The 27,683-nt window shown below is 38.1% G+C and overlaps 1 protein-coding gene and 2 long non-coding RNA genes across 18 annotated transcripts in view; 1 reads left to right on the forward strand and 2 right to left on the reverse strand.

Moving 5' to 3' along the window:
* The window catches only part of LOC118381065 (kinesin-like protein KIF21B), a 188,250-nt gene that overhangs the window by 81,022 nt on the left and 79,545 nt on the right, over positions 1-27,683 (reverse strand). The gene's annotated exons all lie outside the window — the stretch shown is intronic.
* LOC127932109 (uncharacterized) lies at positions 5,291-19,374 on the forward strand. Of its 13 annotated transcripts, XR_008144101.1 has the most exons (5): positions 14,311-14,507; positions 15,161-15,213; positions 15,363-15,511; positions 16,188-16,601; positions 19,103-19,374. It is a non-coding gene; the product is annotated as an uncharacterized LOC127932109 (long non-coding RNA). The 13 variants fall into 13 exon arrangements; XR_008144095.1 differs by lacking the exons at positions 14,311-14,507; positions 15,161-15,213 and having other exon boundaries at positions 15,350-15,511; positions 16,188-16,389; positions 16,496-16,601; XR_008144104.1 differs by lacking the exons at positions 14,311-14,507; positions 15,161-15,213; positions 15,363-15,511 and adding an exon at positions 5,291-5,358.
* On the reverse strand, positions 16,421-27,683 carry LOC127932110 (uncharacterized). 2 transcript variants are annotated; one of them, XR_008144107.1, is made up of 4 exons: positions 27,603-27,683; positions 22,975-23,345; positions 19,655-19,813; positions 16,421-16,527 (listed from the first exon to the last, which is right to left on the reverse strand). It is a non-coding gene; the product is annotated as an uncharacterized LOC127932110 (long non-coding RNA). The 2 variants fall into 2 exon arrangements; XR_008144108.1 differs by lacking the exon at positions 19,655-19,813.

The following is a 27,683-nucleotide window of genomic DNA, read 5'->3' on the forward strand; positions in this document are numbered from 1 at the left end:
CATCGCAGTAGTCAGAGTGAGTACCTCTCTCATGACATGGCAGTAGTCAGTGAGTACCTCTCTCATGACATGGCAGTAGTCAGAGTGAGTACCTCTCTCATTGCATGGCAGTAGTCCGTGAGTACCTCTCTCATTACATCGCAGTAGTCAGAGTGAGTACCTCTCTCATTACATCGCAGTAGTCAGAGTGAGTACCTCTCTCATTACATCGCAGTAGTCAGAGTGAGTACCTCTCTCATGACATGGCAGTAGTCAGTGAGTACCTCTCTCTTGACATGGCAGTAGTCAGAGTGAGTACCTCTCTCATTGCATGGCAGTAGTCCGTGAGTACCTCTCTCATTACATGGCAGTAGTCAGAGTGAGTACCTCTCTCATTACATGGCAGTAGTAAGAGTGAGTACCTCTCTCATTACATGGCAGTAGTCAGAGTGAGTACCTCTCTCATTACATCGCAGTAATCAGAGTGAGTACCTCTCTCATTACATGGCAGTAGTCAGTGAGTACCTCTCTCATTACATGGCAGTAGTCAGAGTGAGTACCTCTCTCATTACATGGCAGTAGTCAGAGTGAGTACCTCTCTCATTACATGGTAGTAGCCAGAGTGAGTACCTCTCTCATTACATGGCAGTAGTCAGAGTGAGTACCTCTCTCATTACATGGCCGTAGTCTGTGAGTACCTCTCTCATTACATGGCAGTAGTCAGTGAGTAAGAGTTGCTTGTCTCAGTTCCAACATCACCACTAGGGCTGTGACAGTCACAAAATTTCATCAGCCGTTGATTGTCAAGCAAATAACTGTCGGTCTCTCTGTAATTGACCGTTAATTAACATAAACACATTAACTTCTTTGGGATTGGGAGGCAGTATTGAGTAGCTTGGATAATAAGGTGCACAGAGTAAACTGCCTGCTACTACTGATTTGGATAGAAAACACTCTGAAGTTTCTAAAACTGTTAGAATGATGACTATGAGTATAACAGAACTCATATGGCAGGCAAAAACCTGAGAAAAAAATCCAACCAGGAAGTGGGAAATCTGAGGTTTGTGGGATTTCAAGTCTTTGCCTATCCAATATACAGTGTCTATGCGGTCATATTGCACTTCCTAAGGCTTCCACTAGATGTCAACAGTCTTTAGAACCTTGTTTCAGGCTTCTACTGTGAAGGGGGAGCGAATGAGAGCTGTTTGAGTCAGGTGTCTGGCAGAATGCCATGAGCTAAATCATATCCCGTGGCCGTGAGAGGTAGCTGCGTTCCCTTTCATTTCTAAAGACAAAGGAATTGTCCGGTTGAAACATTATTGAAGATTTATGACAAAAACATCCTAAATATTGATTCTATACATCGTTTGACATGTTTCTACGAACTGTAATATAACTTTTTAAACATTTCATCGGAACTAAGCGATTGCGCATTGAGCATTTGGATTACTAGGCTACACGTGCGAACAAAAAGGAGGTATTTGGACATAAATTATGGACTTTTTCGAACAAAACAAACATTTATTGTGGAACTGGGATTCCTGGGAGTGCATTCCGATCAAGATCATCAAAGGTAAGTGAATATTTATAACGCTATTTCTGATATTTCTGACACCTCTCCTTCTTTGGAAAATGGGTGTATGTTTTTCTGTGGCTAGGTGCTGACCTAACATAATCGCAAGGTGTGCTTTCGCCGTATAGCCTTTTTGAAATCTGACACAGCGGTTGCATTAAGAAGAAGTTTATCTATAATTCCATGCATAACACTTGTATCTTTTATCAATGTTTATGATGAGTATTTCTGTAATTTGATGTGGCTCTCTGCACTTTCACCGGATTTTTGTTTGAGACAATGCATTTCTGATCATACCAGACCAATTTAAAATGAGGTTTTTGGACATAAAGATGAACTTTATCGAACAAAACACACATTTATTGTGTAACATGAAGTCTTGTGAGTGCCATCTGATGAAGATCATGAAAGGTTAGTGATTCATTTAATCGCTATTTCTGACTTTTGTGAGCCCTCTCCTTGGCTGGAAAATGGCTGCATGGTTTTCTATGACTAGGTACTGACCTAACATAATCGTTTGGTGTGCTTTCGCTGTAAAGCCTATTTGAAATCGGGCAAGTTTATCTTATCTTTTATCTTTAAAATGGTGTATAATACTTGTATGTTTGAGGAATTTTAGTTATGGGATTTCTGTTGTTTTTTATTTGGCGCCCTGTAATTTTACTGGCAGTTGGCGAGGTGGGACGCTACCGTCCCACATATCCCAGAGAAGTTAAGCATCTCCTGGCTTCCACACATAGTCTACAAGCCACTGATGCAGACCTTTGGATCATCTACATTTTAAAAAGTCTATTAAATCCATGTAATAAAACACCACAATAAATCAATTATTATTTTAGACAGGTGTAAAGAAACATGATATGAAGAAAATGTAGTCTATTTCAGAACTGAATTGCATACTCTGAGTTGTCCTCATGTTAGGTCCTGATCTGGCTATGCCATGTGGCTGTTGGCTACAATAGTTAATTTAGCGGACAAAATTTGGTTAGAATTCCATGGCATTATTTTATATTATTTTATAATATGAAGAATACAATTAAACAAAGCTGAATAAAATATAAAGGATGTTTTCTCCAAACGATTTGAGGGGTTTGCACATGTACTATTCTGTTTTGAGCGGTTAACAAACAAATAGATACTCCTATATGCTTAATTTAAAATTAATAATGTAACTTTAATTGTTCAACAAACATTGGGCTATATGTTTTGATTTTTAATACATTGTAAGGCTGCATGATTAGACTAATGATAATTTGAGAAAAGTTGCTTGAAAGGCATGTGCTCTGCTTTGTTTTTTTTGCGCTGGCTGTTGCCTACACACTTCATCAGTCTCTCATTCACAATTTGACAAGCGCTTGACAATGCCTCGAATTTCCCAGGGGCATCCCCTTTGTGTGGCCGAAGCACCCTAAAACAAGTTGTGCGTTTGGCGGCCAGTACCCGATGTTCCTTTCTCCCCGATGGCTACATGCTTCGAAGCACCCCTCACTCACATGGCTCAGGTCGTTCTCACAAGCTACAAGTGAAGAGCGACACTTCGGGAACACAACTCCTTATCCAATTCCGACATACATATTGAACATATTGCAAGAAGAGTCCACATTTACTTTTTGTCAAGCAACAAGATGAGTAGGCCTAATGAACAGCAAAAGCACTAGCCTATGTCAATCTACTATTCCCCATAGTACAAAAGTTGACTTCGGAACGTTTGTCTTAAAATGTGATAAACTATTAGGCTATTTCATCACATTATAAGCGCAGCAATGCAAAGATTGCAAAAAATTGTAAAGCAGATAAATGTGCTTCATTTTAAGAAATTATTTGGCCACTTTAGATGTGATACAAACCTTATCAAAACATATAGGACCTATGGGCTAGGCTACATGAGGTGTGATACAAACCTTATTAAAACATATAGGCTATGGGCTAGGCTACATGAGGTGTGATACTAACCTTATTAAAACATATAGACCTATGGACTAGGCATGAGGTGTGATACTAACCTTATCAAAACATATAGACCTATGGGCTAGGCTACATGAGGTGTGATAAACCTTATCAAAACATATAGACCTAAGGCTACATAGGTGTGATACTAACCTTATTAAAACATATAGACCTATGGACTAGGCTACATGAGGTGTGATACTAACCTTATTAAAACATATAGACCTATGGACTAGGCTACATGAGGTGTGATACTAACCTTATTAAAACATATAGACCTATGGACTAGGCTACATGAGGTGTGATACTAACCTTATTAAAACATATAGACCTATGGACTAGGCTACATGAGGTGTGATACTAACCTTATTAAAACATATAGACCTATGGGCTAGGCTACATGAGGTGTGATACTAACCTTATCAAAACATATAGACCTATGGGCTAGGCTACATGAGGTGTGATACAAACCTTATTAAAACATATAGACCTATGGACTAGGCTACATGAGGTGTGATACTAACCTTATCAAAACATATAGGCCTATGGACTAGGCTACATGAGGTGTGATACTAACCTTATTAAAACATATAGACCTATGGACTAGGCTACATGAGGTGTGATACTAACCTTATTAAAACATATAGACCTATGGGCTAGGCTACATGAGGTGTGATACTAACCTTATTAAAACATATAGACCTATGGGCTAGGCTACATGAGGTGTGATACTAACCTTATTAAAACATATAGGTCTATGGACTAGGCTACATGAGGTGTGATACTAACCTTATTAAAACATATAGGTCTATGGACTAGGCTACATGAGGTGTGATACTAACCTTATCAAAACATATAGACCTATGGGCTAGGCTACATGAGGTGTGATACTAACCTTATTAAAACATATAGGTCTATGGACTAGGCTACATGAGGTGTGATACTAACCTTATCAAAACATATAGACCTATGGGCTAGGTTACATGAGGTGTGATACAAACCTTATTAAAACATATAGACCTATGGACTAGGCTGGCTTGAGGTGTGATACTAACCTTATCAAAACATATAGACCTATGGACTAGGCTACATGAGGTGTGATACTAACCTTATTAAAACATATAGACCTATGGACTAGGCTACATGAGGTGTGATACAAACCTTATTAAAACATATAGGTCTATGGACTAGGCTACATGAGGTGTGATACTAACCTTATCAAAACATATAGACCTATGGGCTAGGCTACATGAGGTGTGATACTAACCTTATTAAAACATATAGGTCTATGGACTAGGCTACATGAGGTGTGATACTAATCTTATCAAAACATATAGACCTATGGGCTAGGCTACATGAGGTGTGATACTAACCTTATTAAAACATATAGACCTATGGGCTAGGCTACATGAGGTGTGATACTAACCTTATAGGACTATGGGCTAGGCTACATGAGGTGTGATACTAACCTTATTAAAACATATAGACCTATGGTCTAGGCTACATGAGGTGTGATACTAACCTTATTAAAACATATAGGCCTATGGACTAGGCTACATGAGGTGTGATACTAACCTTATTAAAACATATAGGCCTATGGACTAGGCTACATGAGGTGTGATACTAACCTTTTAAAACATATAGGCCTATGGACTAGGCTACATGAGGTGTGATACTAACCTTATAGGCCTATGGACTAGGCTACATGAGGTGTGATACTAACCTTATAGGCCTATGGACTAGGCTACATGAGGTGTGATACTAACCTTATTAAAACATATAGGCCTATGGACTAGGCTACATGAGGTGTGATACTAACCTTATTAAAACATATAGACCTATGGACTAGGCTACATGAGGTGTGATACTAACCTTATCAAAACATATAGACCTATGGACTAGGCTACATGAGGTGTGATACTAACCTTATTAAAACATATAGGCCTATGGTTAGGCTACATGAGGTGTGATACTAACCTTATTAAAACATATAGACCTATGGACTAGGCTACATGAGGTGTGATACTAACCTTATTAAAACATATAGACCTATGGGCTAGGCTACATGAGGTGTGATACTAACCTTATTAAAACATATAGACCTATGGACTAGGCTACATGAGGTGTGATACTAACCTTATTAAAACATATAGGTCTATGGACTAGGCTACATGAGGTGTGATACTAACCTTATCAAAACATATAGACCTATGGGCTAGGCTACATGAGGTGTGATACTAACCTTATTAAAACATATAGGTCTATGGACTAGGCTACATGAGGTGTGATACTAACCTTATCAAAACATATAGACCTATGGGCTAGGCTACATGAGGTGTGATACAAACCTTATTAAAACATATAGACCTATGGACTAGGCTACTTGAGGTGTGATACTAACCTTATCAAAACATATAGGCCTATGGTCTAGGCTACATGAGGTGTGATACTAACCTTATTAAAACATATAGACCTATGGACTAGGCTACATGAGGTGTGATACTAACCTTATTAAAACATATAGGTCTATGGACTAGGCTACATGAGGTGTGATACTAACCTTATAGGACTATGGGCTAGGCTACATGAGGTGTGATAATAACCTTATTAAAACATTTAGGCCTATGGGCTAGGCTACATGAGGTGTGATACTAACCTTATAGGACTATGGGCTAGGCTACATGAGGTGTGATAATAACCTTATTAAAACATTTAGGCCTATGGGCTAGGCTACATGAGGTGTGATAATAACCTTATTAAAACATTTAGGCCTATGGGCTAGGCTACATGAGGTGTGATACTAACCTTATAGGACTATGGGCTAGGCTACATGAGGTGTGATACTAACCTTATTAAAACATTTAGGCCTATGGGCTAGGCTACATGAGGTGTGATACTAACCTTATTAAAACATATAGGCCTATGGGCTAGGCTACATGAGGTGTGATACTAACCTTATTAAAACATTTAGGCCTATGGGCTAGGCTACATGAGGTGTGATACTAACCTTATTAAAACATATAGGCCTATGGACTAGGCTACATGAGGTGTGATACTAACCTTATAGGCCTATGGACTAGGCTACATGAGGTGTGATACTAACCTTATAGGCCTATGGACTAGGCTACATGAGGTGTGATACTAACCTTATTAAAACATATAGGCCTATGGACTAGGCTACATGAGGTGTGATACTAACCTTATTAAAACATATAGACCTATGGACTAGGCTACATGAGTGTGATACTAACCTTATCAAAACATATAGACCTATGGACTAGGCTACATGAGGTGTGATACTAACCTTATTAAAACATATAGGCCTATGGACTAGGCTACATGAGGTGTGATACTAACCTTATTAAAACATATAGACCTATGGACTAGGCTACATGAGGTGTGATACTAACCTTATTAAAACATATAGACCTATGGGCTAGGCTACATGAGGTGTGATACTAACCTTATTAAAACATATAGACCTATGGACTAGGCTACATGAGGTGTGATACTAACCTTATTAAAACATATAGGTCTATGGACTAGGCTACATGAGGTGTGATACTAACCTTATCAAAACATATAGACCTATGGGCTAGGCTACATGAGGTGTGATACTAACCATATTAAAACATATAGGTCTATGGACTAGGCTACATGAGGTGTGATACTAACCTTATCAAAACATATAGACCTATGGACTAGGCTACATGAGGTGTGATACTAACCTTATTAAAACATATAGGCCTATGGACTAGGCTACATGAGGTGTGATACTAACCTTATTAAAACATATAGACCTATGGACTAGGCTACATGAGGTGTGATACAAACCTTATTAAAACATATAGGCCTATGGGCTAGGCTACATGAGGTGTGATACTAACCTTATTAAAACATATAGACCTATGGACTAGGCTACATGAGGTGTGATACTAACCTTATTAAAACATATAGGTCTATGGACTAGGCTACATGAGGTGTGATACTAACCTTATCAAAACATATAGACCTATGGGCTAGGCTACATGAGGTGTGATACTAACCTTATTAAAACATATAGGTCTATGGACTAGGCTACATGAGGTGTGATACTAACCTTATCAAAACATATAGACCTATGGGCTAGGCTACATGAGGTGTGATACAAACCTTATTAAAACATATAGACCTATGGACTAGGCTACTTGAGGTGTGATACTAACCTTATCAAAACATATAGGCCTATGGTCTAGGCTACATGAGGTGTGATACTAACCTTATTAAAACATATAGACCTATGGACTAGGCTACATGAGGTGTGATACTAACCTTATTAAAACATATAGGTCTATGGACTAGGCTACATGAGGTGTGATACTAACCTTATCAAAACATATAGACCTATGGGCTAGGCTACATGAGGTGTGATACTAACCTTATTAAAACATATAGGTCTATGGACTAGGCTACATGAGGTGTGATACTAACCTTATCAAAACATATAGACCTATGGGCTAGGCTACATGAGGTGTGATACTAACCTTATTAAAACATATAGACCTATGGGCTAGGCTACATGAGGTGTGATACTAACCTTATAGGACTATGGGCTAGGCTACATGAGGTGTGATACTAACCTTATTAAAACATATAGGCCTATGGACTAGGCTACATGAGGTGTGATACTAACCTTATTAAAACATATAGGCCTATGGACTAGGCTACATGAGGTGTGATACTAACCTTATTAAAACATATAGGCCTATGGACTAGGCTACATGAGGTGTGATACTAACCTTATAGGCCTATGGACTAGGCTACATGAGGTGATACTAACCTTATAGGCCTATGGACTAGGCTACATGAGGTGTGATACTAACCTTATTAAAACATATAGGCCTATGGACTAGGCTACATGAGGTGTGATACTAACCTTATCAAAACATATAGACCTATGGGCTAGGCTACATGAGGTGTGATACAAACCTTATTAAAACATATAGACCTATGGACTAGGCTACTTGAGGTGTGATACTAACCTTATCAAAACATATAGGCCTATGGTCTAGGCTACATGAGGTGTGATACTAACCTTATTAAAACATATAGACCTATGGACTAGGCTACATGAGGTGTGATACTAACCTTATTAAAACATATAGACCTATGGGCTAGGCTACATGAGGTGTGATACTAACCTTATTAAAACATATAGACCTATGGGCTAGGCTACATGAGGTGTGATACTAACCTTATTAAAACATATAGGTCTATGGACTAGGCTACATGAGGTGTGATACTAACCTTATTAAAACATATAGGTCTATGGACTAGGCTACATGAGGTGTGATACTAACCTTATCAAAACATATAGACCTATGGGCTAGGCTACATGAGGTGTGATACTAACCTTATTAAAACATATAGGTCTATGGACTAGGCTACATGAGGTGTGATACTAACCTTATCAAAACATATAGACCTATGGGCTAGGCTACATGAGGTGTGATACTAACCTTATTAAAACATATAGGTCTATGGACTAGGCTACATGAGGTGTGATACTAACCTTATCAAAACATATAGACCTATGGGCTAGGCTACATGAGGTGTGATACTAACCTTATTAAAACATATAGGTCTATGGACTAGGCTACATGAGGTGTGATACTAACCTTATCAAAACATATAGACCTATGGGCTAGGCTACATGAGGTGTGATACTAACCTTATTAAAACATATAGACCTATGGGCTAGGCTACATGAGGTGTGATACTAACCTTATAGGACTATGGGCTAGGCTACATGAGGTGTGATACTAACCTTATTAAAACATATAGGCCTATGGACTAGGCTACATGAGGTGTGATACTAACCTTATTAAAACATATAGGCCTATGGACTAGGCTACATGAGGTGTGATACTAACCTTATTAAAACATATAGGCCTATGGACTAGGCTACATGAGGTGTGATACTAACCTTATAGGCCTATGGACTAGGCTACATGAGGTGTGATACTAACCTTATAGGCCTATGGACTAGGCTACATGAGGTGTGATACTAACCTTATTAAAACATATAGGCCTATGGACTAGGCTACATGAGGTGTGATACTAACCTTATTAAAACATATAGACCTATGGGCTAGGCTACATGAGGTGTGATACTAACCTTATTAAAACATATAGACCTATGGGCTAGGCTACATGAGGTGTGATACTAACCTTATTAAAACATATAGGTCTATGGACTAGGCTACATGAGGTGTGATACTAACCTTATTAAAACATATAGGTCTATGGACTAGGCTACATGAGGTGTGATACTAACCTTATCAAAACATATAGACCTATGGGCTAGGCTACATGAGGTGTGATACTAACCTTATTAAAACATATAGGTCTATGGACTAGGCTACATGAGGTGTGATACTAACCTTATCAAAACATATAGACCTATGGGCTAGGCTACATGAGGTGTGATACTAACCTTATTAAAACATATAGGTCTATGGACTAGGCTACATGAGGTGTGATACTAACCTTATCAAAACATATAGACCTATGGGCTAGGCTACATGAGGTGTGATACTAACCTTATTAAAACATTTAGGCCTATGGGCTAGGCTACATGAGGTGTGATACTAACCTTATAGGACTATGTGCTAGGCTACATGAGGTGTGATACTAACCTTATTAAAACATTTAGGCCTATGGGCTAGGCTACATGAGGTGTGATACTAACCTTATAGGACTATGGGCTAGGCTACATGAGGTGTGATAATAACCTTATTAAAACATTTAGGCCTATGGGCTAGGCTACATGAGGTGTGATACTAACCTTATAGGACTATGGGCTAGGCTACATGAGGTGTGATACTAACCTTATTAAAACATATAGGCCTATGGACTAGGCTACATGAGGTGTGATACTAACCTTATAGGCCTATGGACTAGGCTACATGAGGTGTGATACTAACCTTATAGGCCTATGGACTAGGCTACATGAGGTGTGATACTAACCTTATTAAAACATATAGGCCTATGGACTAGGCTACATGAGGTGTGATACTAACCTTATCAAAACATATAGACCTATGGGCTAGGCTACATGAGGTGTGATACAAACCTTATTAAAACATATAGACCTATGGACTAGGCTACTTGAGGTGTGATACTAACCTTATCAAAACATATAGGCCTATGGTCTAGGCTACATGAGGTGTGATACTAACCTTATTAAAACATATAGACCTATGGACTAGGCTACATGAGGTGTGATACTAACCTTATTAAAACATATAGACCTATGGGCTAGGCTACATGAGGTGTGATACTAACCTTATTAAAACATATAGACCTATGGGCTAGGCTACATGAGGTGTGATACTAACCTTATTAAAACATATAGGACTATGGACTAGGCTACATGAGGTGTGATACAAACCTTGTTAAAACATATAGACCTATGGACTAGGCTACATGAGGTGTGATACTAACCTTATTAAAACATACAGGCCTATGGACTAGGCTACATGAGGTGTGATACAAACCTTGTTAAAACATATAGGACTATGGACTAGGCTACATGAGGTGTGATACTAACCTTATCAAAACATATAGACCTATGGACTAGGCTACATGAGGTGTGATACAAACCTTATTAAAACATATAGACCTATGGACTAGGCTATATGAGGTGTGATACTAACCTTATCAAAACATATAGACCTATGGACTAGGCTACATGAGGTGTGATACTAACCTTATTAAAACATATAGACCTATGGACTAGGCTACATGAGGTGTGATACTAACCTTATTAAAACATATAGACCTATGGACTAGGCTACATGAGGTGTGATACTAACCTTATCAAAACATATAGACCTATGGGCTAGGCTACATGAGTGTGATACTAACCTTATTAAAACATATAGGTCTATGGACTAGGCTACATGAGGTGTGATACTAACCTTATCAAAACATATAGACCTATGGGCTAGGCTACATGAGGTGTGATACTAACCTTATTAAAACATATAGACCTATGGGCTAGGCTACATGAGGTGTGATACTAACCTTATAGGACTATGGGCTAGGCTACATGAGGTGTGATACTAACCTTATTAAAACATATAGACCTATGGTCTAGGCTACATGAGGTGTGATACTAACCTTATTAAAACATATAGGCCTATGGACTAGGCTACATGAGGTGTGATACTAACCTTATTAAAACATATAGGCCTATGGACTAGGCTACATGAGGTGTGATACTAACCTTTTAAAACATATAGGCCTATGGACTAGGCTACATGAGGTGTGATACTAACCTTATAGGCCTATGGACTAGGCTACATGAGGTGTGATACTAACCTTATAGGCCTATGGACTAGGCTACATGAGGTGTGATACTAACCTTATTAAAACATATAGGCCTATGGACTAGGCTACATGAGGTGTGATACTAACCTTATTAAAACATATAGACCTATGGACTAGGCTACATGAGGTGTGATACTAACCTTATCAAAACATATAGACCTATGGACTAGGCTACATGAGGTGTGATACTAACCTTATTAAAACATATAGGCCTATGGACTAGGCTACATGAGGTGTGATACTAACCTTATTAAAACATATAGACCTATGGACTAGGCTACATGAGGTGTGATACTAACCTTATTAAAACATATAGACCTATGGGCTAGGCTACATGAGGTGTGATACTAACCTTATTAAAACATATAGACCTATGGACTAGGCTACATGAGGTGTGATACTAACCTTATTAAAACATATAGGTCTATGGACTAGGCTACATGAGGTGTGATACTAACCTTATCAAAACATATAGACCTATGGGCTAGGCTACATGAGGTGTGATACTAACCTTATTAAAACATATAGGTCTATGGACTAGGCTACATGAGGTGTGATACTAACCTTATCAAAACATATAGACCTATGGGCTAGGCTACATGAGGTGTGATACAAACCTTATTAAAACATATAGACCTATGGACTAGGCTACTTGAGGTGTGATACTAACCTTATCAAAACATATAGGCCTATGGTCTAGGCTACATGAGGTGTGATACTAACCTTATTAAAACATATAGACCTATGGACTAGGCTACATGAGGTGTGATACTAACCTTATTAAAACATATAGGTCTATGGACTAGGCTACATGAGGTGTGATTATGGGAGGCTACATGAGGTGTGATACTAACCTTATCAAAACATATAGACCTATGGGCTAGGCTACATGAGGTGTGATACTAACCTTATTAAAACATATAGACCTATGGGCTAGGCTACATGAGGTGTGATACTAACCTTATAGGACTATGGGCTAGGCTACATGAGGTGTGATACTAACCTTATTAAAACATATAGACCTATGGTCTAGGCTACATGAGGTGTGATACTAACCTTATTAAAACATATAGGCCTATGGACTAGGCTACATGAGTGTGATACTAACCTTATTAAAACATATAGGCCTATGGACTAGGCTACATGAGGTGTGATACTAACCTTATTAAAACATATAGGCCTATGGACTAGGCTACATGAGGTGTGATACTAACCTTATAGGCCTATGGACTAGGCTACATGAGGTGTGATACTAACCTTATAGGCCTATGGACTAGGCTACATGAGGTGTGATACTAACCTTATTAAAACATATAGGCCTATGGACTAGGCTACATGAGGTGTGATACTAACCTTATTAAAACATATAGACCTATGGACTAGGCTACATGAGGTGTGATACTAACCTTATCAAAACATATAGACCTATGGACTAGGCTACATGAGGTGTGATACTAACCTTATTAAAACATATAGGCCTATGGACTAGGCTACATGAGGTGTGATACTAACCTTATTAAAACATATAGACCTATGGACTAGGCTACATGAGGTGTGATACTAACCTTATTAAAACATATAGACCTATGGGCTAGGCTACATGAGGTGTGATACTAACCTTATTAAAACATATAGACCTATGGACTAGGCTACATGAGGTGTGATACTAACCTTATTAAAACATATAGGTCTATGGACTAGGCTACATGAGGTGTGATACTAACCTCATCAAAACATATAGACCTATGGGCTAGGCTACATGAGGTGTGATACTAACCTTATTAAAACATATAGGTCTATGGACTAGGCTACATGAGGTGTGATACTAACCTTATCAAAACATATAGACCTATGGGCTAGGCTACATGAGGTGTGATACAAACCTTATTAAAACATATAGACCTATGGGCTAGGCTACATGAGGTGTGATACTAACCTTATAGGACTATGGGCTAGGCTACATGAGGTGTGATACTAACCTTATTAAAACATATAGACCTATGGTCTAGGCTACATGAGGTGTGATACTAACCTTATTAAAACATATAGGCCTATGGACTAGGCTACATGAGGTGTGATACTAACCTTATTAAAACATATAGGCCTATGGACTAGGCTACATGAGGTGTGATACTAACCTTTTTAAAACATATAGGCCTATGGACTAGGCTACATGAGGTGTGATACTAACCTTATAGGCCTATGGACTAGGCTACATGAGGTGTGATACTAACCTTATAGGCCTATGGACTAGGCTACATGAGGTGTGATACTAACCTTATTAAAACATATAGGCCTATGGACTAGGCTACATGAGGTGTGATACTAACCTTATTAAAACATATAGACCTATGGACTAGGCTACATGAGGTGTGATACTAACCTTATCAAAACATATAGACCTATGGACTAGGCTACATGAGGTGTGATACTAACCTTATTAAAACATATAGGCCTATGGACTAGGCTACATGAGGTGTGATACTAACCTTATTAAAACATATAGACCTATGGACTAGGCTACATGAGGTGTGATACTAACCTTATTAAAACATATAGACCTATGGGCTAGGCTACATGAGGTGTGATACTAACCTTATTAAAACATATAGACCTATGGACTAGGCTACATGAGGTGTGATACTAACCTTATTAAAACATATAGGTCTATGGACTAGGCTACATGAGGTGTGATACTAACCTTATCAAAACATATAGACCTATGGGCTAGGCTACATGAGGTGTGATACTAACCTTATTAAAACATATAGGTCTATGGACTAGGCTACATGAGGTGTGATACTAACCTTATCAAAACATATAGACCTATGGGCTAGGCTACATGAGGTGTGATACAAACCTTATTAAAACATATAGACCTATGGACTAGGCTACTTGAGGTGTGATACTAACCTTATCAAAACATATAGGCCTATGGTCTAGGCTACATGAGGTGTGATACTAACCTTATTAAAACATATAGACCTATGGACTAGGCTACATGAGGTGTGATACTAACCTTATTAAAACATATAGGTCTATGGACTAGGCTACATGAGGTGTGATTATGGGCTAGGCTACATGAGGTGTGATACTAACCTTATCAAAACATATAGACCTATGGGCTAGGCTACATGAGGTGTGATACTAACCTTATTAAAACATATAGACCTATGGGCTAGGCTACATGAGGTGTGATACTAACCTTATAGGACTATGGGCTAGGCTACATGAGGTGTGATACTAACCTTATTAAAACATATAGGCCTATGGACTAGGCTACATGAGGTGTGATACTAACCTTATCAAAACATATAGGCCTATGGACTAGGCTACATGAGGTGTGATACTAACCTTATTAAAACATATAGGCCTATGGACTAGGCTACATGAGGTGTGATACTAACCTTATTAAAACATATAGGCCTATGGACTAGGCTACATGAGGTGTGATACTAACCTTATAGGCCTATGGACTAGGCTACATGAGGTGTGATACTAACCTTATAGGCCTATGGGCTAGGCTACATGAGGTGTGATACTAACCTTATTAAAACATATAGGCCTATGGACTAGGCTACATGAGGTGTGATACTAACCTTATTAAAACATATAGACCTATGGACTAGGCTACATGAGGTGTGATACTAACCTTATCAAAACATATAGACCTATGGACTAGGCTACATGAGGTGTGATACTAACCTTATTAAAACATATAGGCCTATGGACTAGGCTACATGAGGTGTGATACTAACCTTATTAAAACATATAGGCCTATGGACTAGGCTACATGAGGTGTGATACTAACCTTATTAAAACATATAGGCCTATGGACTAGGCTACATGAGGTGTGATACTAACCTTATCAAAACATATAGACCTATGGGCTAGGCTACATGAGGTGTGATACTAACCTTATTAAAACATATAGGCCTATGGACTAGGCTACATGAGGTGTGATACTAACCTTATCAAAACATATAGACCTATGGGCTAGGCTACATGAGGTGTGATACTAACCTTATTAAAACATATAGGTCTATGGACTAGGCTACATGAGGTGTGATACTAACCTTATCAAAACATATAGACCTATGGGCTAGGCTACACATGAGTGTGATACTAACCTTATTAAAACATATAGACCTATGGGCTAGGCTACATGGTGATACTAACCTTATAGGACTATGGGCTAGGCTACATGAGGTGTGATACTAACCTTATTAAAACATATAGGCCTATGGACTAGGCTACATGAGGTGTGATACTAACCTTATTAAAACATATAGGCCTATGGACTAGGCTACATGAGGTGTGATACTAACCTTATCAAAACATATAGGCCTATGGACTAGGCTACATGAGGTGTGATACTAACCTTATAGGCCTATGGGCTAGGCTACATGAGGTGTGATACTAACCTTATTAAAACATATAGGCCTATGGACTAGGCTACATGAGGTGTGATACTAACCTTATCAAAACATATAGACCTATGGACTAGGCTACATGAGGTGTGATACTAACCTTATCAAAACATATAGACCTATGGGCTAGGCTACATGAGGTGTGATACTAACCTTATTAAAACATATAGGCCTATGGACTAGGCTACATGAGGTGTGATACTAACCTTATCAAAACATATAGACCTATGGACTAGGCTACATGAGGTGTGATACTAACCTTATTAAAACATATAGGCCTATGGGCTAGGCTACATGAGGTGTGATACTAACCTTATTAAAACATATAGACCTATGGACTAGGCTACATGAGGTGTGATACTAACCATATTAAAACATATAGGACTATGGACTAGGCTACATGAGGTGTGATACTAACCTTATTAAAACATATAGACCTATGGGCTAGGCTACATGAGGTGTGATACTAACCTTATAGGCCTATGGACTAGGCTACATGAGGTATGATACTAACCTTATTAAAACATATAGGCCTATGGACTAGGCTACATGAGGTGTGATACTAACCTTATTAAAACATATAGACCTATGGACTAGGCTACATGAGGTGTGATACTAACCTTATTAAAACATATAGGCCTATGGACTAGGCTACATGAGGTGTGATACTAACCTTATTAAAACATATAGACCTATGGACTAGGCTACATGAGGTGTGATACTAACCTTATTAAAACATATAGACCTATGGACTAGGCTACATGAGGTGTGATACTAACCTTATTAAAACATACAGGCCTATGGACTAGGCTACATGAGGTGTGATACTAACCTTATCAAAACATATAGACCTATGGACTAGGCTACATGAGGTGTGATACTAACCTTATTAAAACATATAGACCTATGGTCTAGGCTACATGAGGTGTGATACTAACCTTATTAAAACATATAGGCCTATGGACTAGGCTACATGAGGTGTGATACTAACCTTATTAAAACATATAGACCTATGGACTAGGCTACATGAGGTGTGATTTTAACCATATTAAAACATATAGACCTATGGACTAGGCTACATGAGGTGTGATACTAACCTTATCAAAACATATAGGTCTATGGGCTAGGCTACATGAGGTGTGATACTAACCTTATCAAAACATATAGGTCTATGGACTAGGCTACATGAGGTGTGATACTAACCTTATTAAAACATATAGACCTATGGACTAGGCTACATGAGGTGTGATACTAACCTTATTAAAACATATAGACCTATGGACTAGGCTACATGAGGTGTGATACTAACCTTATTAAAACATATAGACCTATGGGCTAGGCTACATGAGGTGTGATACTAACCTTATTAAAACATATAGACCTATGGGCTAGGCTACATGAGGTGTGATACTAACCTTATAGGCCTATGGACTAGGCTACATGAGGTATGATACTAACCTTATTAAAAACATATAGGACTATGGACTAGGCTACATGAGGTGTGATACTAACCTTATTAAAACATATAGACCTATGGACTAGGCTACATGAGGTGTGATACTAACCTTATTAAAACATATAGACCTATGGACTAGGCTACATGAGGTGTGATACTAACCTTATTAAAACATATAGACCTATGGACTAGGCTACATGAGGTGTGATACTAACCTTATTAAAACATATAGGCCTATGGACTAGGCTACATGAGGTGGCTAACCTTATAGGCCTATGGACTAGGCTACATGAGGTATGATACTAACCTTATTAAAACATATAGGACTATGGACTAGGCTACATGAGGTGTGATACTAACCTTATTAAAACATATAGACCTATGGACTAGGCTACATGAGGTGTGATACTAACCTTATTAAAACATATAGACCTATGGGCTGGGCTACATGAGGTGTGATACTAACCTTATTAAAACATATAGGCCTATGGACTAGGCTACATGAGGTGTGATACTAACCTTATTAAAACATATAGACCTATGGGCTAGGCTACATGAGGTGTGATACTAACCTTATAGGCCTATGGACTAGGCTACATGAGGTATGATACTAACCTTATTAAAACATATAGGCCTATGGACTAGGCTACATGAGGTGTGATACTAACCTTATTAAAACATATAGACCTATGGACTAGGCTACATGAGGTGTGATACTAACCTTATTAAAACATATAGGCCTATGGACTAGGCTACATGAGGTGTGATACTAACCTTATTAAAACATATAGACCTATGGACTAGGCTACATGAGGTGTGATACTAACCTTATTAAAACATATAGACCTATGGACTAGGCTACATGAGGTGTGATACTAACCTTATTAAAACATACAGGCCTATGGGCTAGGCTACATGAGGTGTGATACTAACCTTATCAAAACATATAGACCTATGGACTAGGCTACATGAGGTGTGATACTAACCTTATTAAAACATATAGACCTATGGTCTAGGCTACATGAGGTGTGATACTAACCTTATTAAAACATATAGGCCTATGGACTAGGCTACATGAGGTGTGATACTAACCATATTAAAACATATAGACCTATGGACTAGGCTACATGAGGTGTGATTTTAACCATATTAAAACATATAGACCTATGGACTAGGCTACATGAGGTGTGATACTAACCTTATCAAAACATATAGGTCTATGGGCTAGGCTACATGAGGTGTGATACTAACCTTATCAAAACATATAGGTCTATGGACTAGGCTACATGAGGTGTGATACTAACCTTATTAAAACATATAGACCTATGGACTAGGCTACATGAGGTGTGATACTAACATTATTAAAACATATAGGCCTATGGGCTAGGCTACATGAGGTGTGATACTAACATTATTAAAACATATAGGCCTATGGGCTAGGCTACATGAGGTGTGATACTAACCTTATTAAAACATATAGACCTATGGGCTAGGCTACATGAGGTGTGATACTAACCTTATTAAAACATATAGACCTATGGACTAGGCTACATGAGGTGTGATACTAACCTTATCAAAACATATAGGCCTATGGACTAGGCTACATGAGGTGTGATACTAACCTTATAGGCCTATGGACTAGGCTACATGAGGTGTGATACTAACCTTATTAAAACATATAGGACTATGGACTAGGCTACATGAGGTGTGATACTAACCTTATCAAAACATATAGGCCTATGGACTAGGCTACATGAGGTGTGATACTAACCTTATTAAAACATATAGACCTATGGGCTAGGCTACATGAGGTGTGATACTAACCTTATTAAAACATATAGGCCTATGGACTAGGCTACATGAGGTGTGATACTAACCTTATTAAAACATATAGACCTATGGACTAGGCTACATGAGGTGTGATACTAACCTTATCAAAACATATAGACCTATGGGCTAGGCTACATGAGGTGTGATACTAACCTTATTAAAACATATAGGCCTATGGACTAGGCTACATGAGGTGTGATACTAACCTTATCAAAACATATAGACCTATGGACTAGGCTACATGAGGTGTGATACTAACCATATTAAAACATATAGGCCTATGGACTAGGCTACATGAGGTGTGATACTAACCTTATTAAAACATATAGACCTATGGGCTAGGCTACATGAGGTGTGATACTAACCTTATAGGCCTATGGACTAGGCTACATGAGGTATGATACTAACCTTATTAAAACATATAGGCCTATGGACTAGGCTACATGAGGTGTGATACTAACCTTATTAAAACATATAGACCTATGGACTAGGCTACATGAGGTGTGATACTAACCTTATTAAAACATATAGGCCTATGGACTAGGCTACATGAGGTGTGATACTAACCTTATTAAAACATATAGACCTATGGACTAGGCTACATGAGGTGTGATACTAACCTTATTAAAACATATAGACCTATGGACTAGGCTACATGAGGTGTGATACTAACCTTATTAAAACATACAGGCCTATGGGCTAGGCTACATGAGGTGTGATACTAACCTTATCAAAACATATAGACCTATGGACTAGGCTACATGAGGTGTGATACTAACCTTATTAAAACATATAGACCTATGGTCTAGGCTACATGAGGTGTGATACTAACCTTATTAAAACATATAGGCCTATGGACTAGGCTACATGAGGTGTGATACTAACCATATTAAAACATATAGACCTATGGACTAGGCTACATGAGGTGTGATTTTAACCATATTAAAACATATAGACCTATGGACTAGGCTACATGAGGTGTGATACTAACCTTATCAAAACATATAGGTCTATGGGCTAGGCTACATGAGGTGTGATACTAACCTTATCAAAACATATAGGTCTATGGACTAGGCTACATGAGGTGTGATACTAACCTTATTAAAACATATAGACCTATGGACTAGGCTACATGAGGTGTGATACTAACCTTATTAAAACATATAGACCTATGGACTAGGCTACATGAGGTGTGATACTAACCTTATTAAAACATATAGACCTATGGGCTAGGCTACATGAGGTGTGATACTAACCTTATTAAAACATATAGACCTATGGGCTAGGCTACATGAGGTGTGATACTAACCTTATAGGACTATGGACTAGGCTACATGAGGTATGATACTAACCTTATTAAAACATATAGGACTATGGACTAGGCTACATGAGGTGTGATACTAACCTTATTAAAACATATAGACCTATGGACTAGGCTACATGAGGTGTGATACTAACCTTATTAAAACATATAGACCTATGGACTAGGCTACATGAGGTGTGATACTAACCTTATTAAAACATATAGACCTATGGACTAGGCTACATGAGGTGTGATACTAACCTTATTAAAACATATAGGCCTATGGACTAGGCTACATGAGGTGTGATACTAACCTTATAGGCCTATGGACTAGGCTACATGAGGTGATACTAACCTTATTAAAACATATAGGCCTATGGACTAGGCTACATGAGGTGTGATACTAACCTTATTAAAACATATAGACCTATGGACTAGGCTACATGAGGTGTGATACTAACCTTATTAAAACATATAGACCTATGGGCTGGGCTACATGAGGTGTGATACTAACCTTATTAAAACATATAGGCCTATGGACTAGGCTACATGAGGTGTGATACTAACCTTATTAAAACAAGGCTACATGAGGTGTGAACTAATATAGGCCTATGGACTAGGCTACATGAGGTATGATACTAACCTTATTAAAACATATAGGCCTATGGACTAGGCTACATGAGGTGTGATACTAACCTTATTAAAACATATAGGCCTATGGACTAGGCTACATGAGGTGTGATACTAACCTTATTAAAACATATAGGCCTATGGACTAGGCTACATGAGGTGTGATACTAACCTTATTAAAACATATAGGCCTATGGACTAGGCTACATGAGGTGTGATACTAACCTTATTAAAACATATAGACCTATGGACTAGGCTACATGAGGTGTGATACTAACCTTATTAAAACATATAGGCCTATGGGCTAGGCTACATGAGGTGTGATACTAACCTTATCAAAACATATAGGCCTATGGACTAGGCTACATGAGGTGTGATACTAACCTTATTAAAACATATAGACCTATGGTCTAGGCTACATGAGGTGTGATACTAACCTTATTAAAACATATAGGCCTATGGACTAGGCTACATGAGGTGTGATACTAACCTTATTAAAACATATAGACCTATGGACTAGGCTACATGAGGTGTGATTTTAACCATATTAAAACATATAGACCTATGGACTAGGCTACATGAGGTGTGATACTAACCTTATCAAAACATATAGGTCTATGGGCTAGGCTACATGAGGTGTGATACTAACCTTATCAAAACATATAGGTCTATGGACTAGGCTACATGAGGTGTGATACTAACCTTATTAAAACGTATAGACCTATGGACTAGGCTACATGAGGTGTGATACTAACCTTATTAAAACATATAGACCTATGGACTAGGCTACATGAGGTGTGATACTAACCTTATTAAAACATATAGACCTATGGGCTAGGCTACATGAGGTGTGATACTAACCTTATTAAAACATATAGACCTATGGGCTAGGCTACATGAGGTGTGATACTAACCTTATTAAAACATATAGACCTATGGACTAGGCTACATGAGGTGTGATACTAACCTTATCAAAACATATAGGCCTATGGACTAGGCTACATGAGGTGTGATACTAACCTTATAGGCCTATGGGCTAGGCTACATGAGGTATGATACTAACCTTATTAAAACATATAGGACTATGGACTAGGCTACATGAGGTGTGATACTAACCTTATTAAAACATATAGACCTATGGACTAGGCTACATGAGGTGTGATACAAACCTTATTAAAACATATAGACCTATGGGCTAGGCTACATGAGGTGTGATACTAACCTTATTAAAACATATAGGCCTATGGACTAGGCTACATGAGGTGTGATACTAACCTTATTAAAACATATAGGCCTATGGACTAGGCTACATGAGGTGTGATACAAACCTTGTTAAAACATATAGACCTATGGACTAGGCTACATGAGGTGTGATACTAACCTTATTAAAACATACAGGCCTATGGACTAGGCTACATGAGGTGTGATACTAACCTTATTAAAACATATAGACCTATGGACTAGGCTACATGAGGTGTGATACTAACCTTATCAAAACATATAGACCTATGGGCTAGGCTACATGAGGTGTGATACTAACCTTATTAAAACATATAGACCTATGGACTAGGCTACATGAGGTGTGATACTAACCTTATTAAAACATATAGACCTATGGGCTAGGCTACATGAGGTGTGATACTAACCTTATTAAAACATATAGACCTATGGACTAGGCTACATGAGGTGTGATACTAACCTTATTAAAACATATAGACCTATGGACTAGGCTACATGAGGTGTGATACTAACCTTATTAAAACATATAGGCCTATGGACTAGGCTACATGAGGTGTGATACTAACCTTATCAAAACATATAGACCTATGGGCTAGGCTACATGAGGTGTGATACTAACCTTATTAAAACATATAGGTCTATGGACTAGGCTACATGAGGTGTGATACTAACCTTATCAAAACATGGGCTAGGCTACATGAGGTGTGATACAAACCTTATTAAAACATATAGACCTATGGACTAGGCTACTTGAGGTGTGATACTAACCTTATCAAAACATATAGGTCTATGGACTAGGCTACATGAGGTGTGATACTAACCTTATTAAAACATATAGACCTATGGACTAGGCTACATGAGGTGTGATACTAACCTTATTAAAACATATAGGACCTATGGACTAGGCTACATGAGGTGTGATACTAACCTTATCAAAAACCTGGGCTATATGAGGTGTGATACTAACCTTATTATATAGGTCTATGGACTAGGCTACATGAGGTGTGATACTAACCTTATCAAAACATATAGACCTATGGGCTAGGCTACATGAGGTGTGATACTAACCTTATTAAAACATATAGACCTATAGGCTACATGAGGTGTGATACTAACCTTATAGGCTACATGAGGTGTGATACTAACCTTATTAAAACATATAGGCCTATGGACTAGGCTACATGAGGTGTGATACTAACCTTATTAAAACATATAGGCCTATGGACTAGGCTACATGAGGTGTGATACTAACCTTATTAAAACATATAGGCCTATGGACTAGGCTACATGAGGTGTGATACTAACCTTATAGGCCTATGGACTAGGCACATGAGGTGTGATACTAACCTTATAGGCCTATGGACTAGGCTACATGAGGTGTGATACTAACCTTATTAAAACATATAGGCCTATGGACTAGGCTACATGAGGTGTGATACTAACCTTATTAAAACATATAGACCTATGGACTAGGCTACATGAGGTGTGATACTAACCTTATCAAAACATATAGACCTATGGACTAGGCTACATGAGGTGTGATACTAACCTTATTAAAACATATAGGCCTATGGACTAGGCTACATGAGGTGTGATACTAACCTTATTAAAACATATAGACCTATGGACTAGGCTACATGAGGTGTGATACTAACCTTATTAAAACATATAGACCTATGGGCTAGGCTACATGAGGTGTGATACTAACCTTATTAAAACATATAGACCTATGGACTAGGCTACATGAGGTGTGATACTAACCATATTAAAACATATAGGACTATGGACTAGGCTACATGAGGTGTGATACTAACCTTATTAAAACATATAGACCTATGGGCTAGGCTACATGAGGTGTGATACTAACCTTATAGGCCTATGGACTAGGCTACATGAGGTATGATACTAACCTTATTAAAACATATAGGCCTATGGACTAGGCTACATGAGGTGTGATACTATATTAAAACATATAGACCTATGGACTAGGCTACATGTGATTTTAACTTATTAAAACATATAGACCTATGGACTAGGCTACATGAGGTGTGATACTAACCTTATCAAAACATATAGGTCTATGGACTAGGCTACATGAGGTGTGATACTAACCTTATAAAACATATAGGCCTATGGACTAGGCTACATGAGGTGTGATACTAACCTTATTAAAACATATAGACCTATGGACTAGGCTACATGAGGTGTGATACTAACCTTATTAAAACATATAGACCTATGGACTAGGCTACATGAGGTGTGATACTAACCTTATTAAAACATATAGACCTATGGGCTAGGCTACATGAGTGTGATACTAACCTTATTAAAACATATAGACCTATGGACTAGGCTACATGAGGTGTGATACTAACCTTATTAAAACATATAGACCTATGGACTAGGCTACATGAGGTGTGATACTAACTTTTATTAAAACATATAGGCCCTAGGCTATGAGGTGTGATACTAACCTTATAGGCCTATGGACTAGGCTACATGAGGTATGATACTAACCTTATTAAAACATATAGGACTATGGACTAGGCTACATGAGGTGTGATACTAACCTTATTAAACCATATAGACCTATGGACTAGGCTACATGAGGTGTGATACTAACCTTATTAAAACATATAGACCTATGGGCTGGGCTACATGAGGTGTGATACTAACCTTATTAAAACATATAGGCCTATGGACTAGGCTACATGAGGTGTGATACTAACCTTATTAAAACATATAGACCTATGGACTAGGCTACATGAGGTGTGATACTAACCTTATCAAAACATATAGACCTATGGGCTAGGCTACATGAGGTGTGATACTAACCTTATTAAAACATACAGGCCTATGGACTAGGCTACATGAGGTGTGATACTAACCTTATTAAAACATATAGACCTATGGACTAGGCTACATGAGGGGTGTGATACTAACCTTATCAAAACATGGGCTAGGCTACATGAGGTGTGATACTAACCTTATTAAAACATATAGACCTATGGACTAGGCTACATGAGGTGTGATACTAACCTTATTAAAACATATAGACCTATGGGCTAGGCTACATGAGGTGTGATACTAACCTTATTAAAACATATAGACCTATGGACTAGGCTACATGAGTGTGATACTAACCTTATTAAAACATATAGGTCTATGGACTAGGCTACATGAGGTGTGATACTAACCTTATTAAAACATATAGGTCTATGGACTAGGCTGCATGAGGTGTGATACTAACCTTATCAAAACATATAGACCTATGGGCTAGGCTACATGAGGTGTGATACTAACCTTATTAAAACATATAGGTCTATGGACTAGGCTACATGAGGTGTGATACTAACCTTATCAAAACATGGGCTAGGCTACATGAGGTGTGATACAAACCTTATTAAAACATATAGACCTATGGACTAGGCTACTTGAGGTGTGATACTAACCTTATCAAAACATATAGGTCTATGGTCTAGGCTACATGAGGGTGTGATACTAACCTTATTAAAACATATAGACCTATGGACTAGGCTACATGAGGTGTGATACTAACCTTATTAAAACATATAGGTCTATGGACTAGGCTACATGAGGTGTGATACTAACCTTATCAAAACATAGGCCTATGGCTAGGCTACATGAGGTGTGATACTAACCTTATTAAAACATATAGGTCTATGGACTAGGCTACATGAGGTGTGATACTAACCTTATCAAAACATATAGACCTATGGGCTAGGCTACATGAGGGTGTGATACTAACCTTATTAAAACATATAGACCTATGGGCTGGCTACATGAGGTGTGATACTAACCTTATAGGACTATGGGCTAGGCTGCATGAGGTGTGATACTAACCTTATTAAAACATATAGGCCTATGGACTAGGCTACATGAGGTGTGATACTAACCTTATTAAAACATATAGGCCTATGGACTAGGCTACATGAGGTGTGATACTAACCTTATTAAAACATATAGGCCTATGGACTAGGCTACATGAGGTGTGATACTAACCTTATAGGCCTATGGACTAGGCTATGAGGTGTGAACTAACCTTATAGGCCTATGGACAGGCTACATGAGTGTGATACTAACCTTATTAAAACATATAGGCCTATGGACTAGGCTACATGAGGTGTGATACTAACCTTATTAAAACATATAGACCTATGGACTAGGCTACATGAGGTGTGATACTAACCTTATCAAAACATATAGACCTATGGACTAGGCTACATGAGGTGTGATACTAACCTTATTAAAACATATAGGCCTATGGACTAGGCTACTTGAGGTGTGATACTAACCTTATTAAAACATATAGACCTATGGACTAGGCTACATGAGGTGTGATACTAACCTTATTAAAACATATAACCTATGGGCTAGGCTACATGAGGTGTGATACTAACCTTATTAAAACATATAGACCTATGGACTAGGCTACATGAGGTGTGATACTAACCATATTAAAACATATAGGACTATGGACTAGGCTACATGAGGTGTGATACTAACCTTATTAAAACATATAGACCTATGGGCTAGGCTACATGAGTGTGATACTAACCTTATAGGCCTATGGAAGGCACATGAGGTATGATACTAACCTTTATTAAAACATATATAGGCCTATGGAAGGTATGATATAATAACCTTATTAAAACATATAGACCTATGGACTAGGCTACATGAGGTGTGATACTAACCTTTATTAAAACATATAGGCCTATGGACTAGGCTACATGAGGTGTGATACTAACCTTATTAAAACATATAGACCTATGGACTAGGCTACATGAGGTGATACTAACCTTATTAAAACATATAGACCTATGGACTAGGCTACATGAGGTGTGATACTAACCTTATTAAAACATATAGGCCTATGGGCTAGGCTACATGAGGTGTGAT

Source organism: Oncorhynchus keta, chromosome 10, assembly GCF_023373465.1.
Source record: "Oncorhynchus keta strain PuntledgeMale-10-30-2019 chromosome 10, Oket_V2, whole genome shotgun sequence".
In the NCBI taxonomy this organism is placed as follows: Eukaryota; Metazoa; Chordata; class Actinopteri; order Salmoniformes; family Salmonidae; genus Oncorhynchus; species Oncorhynchus keta.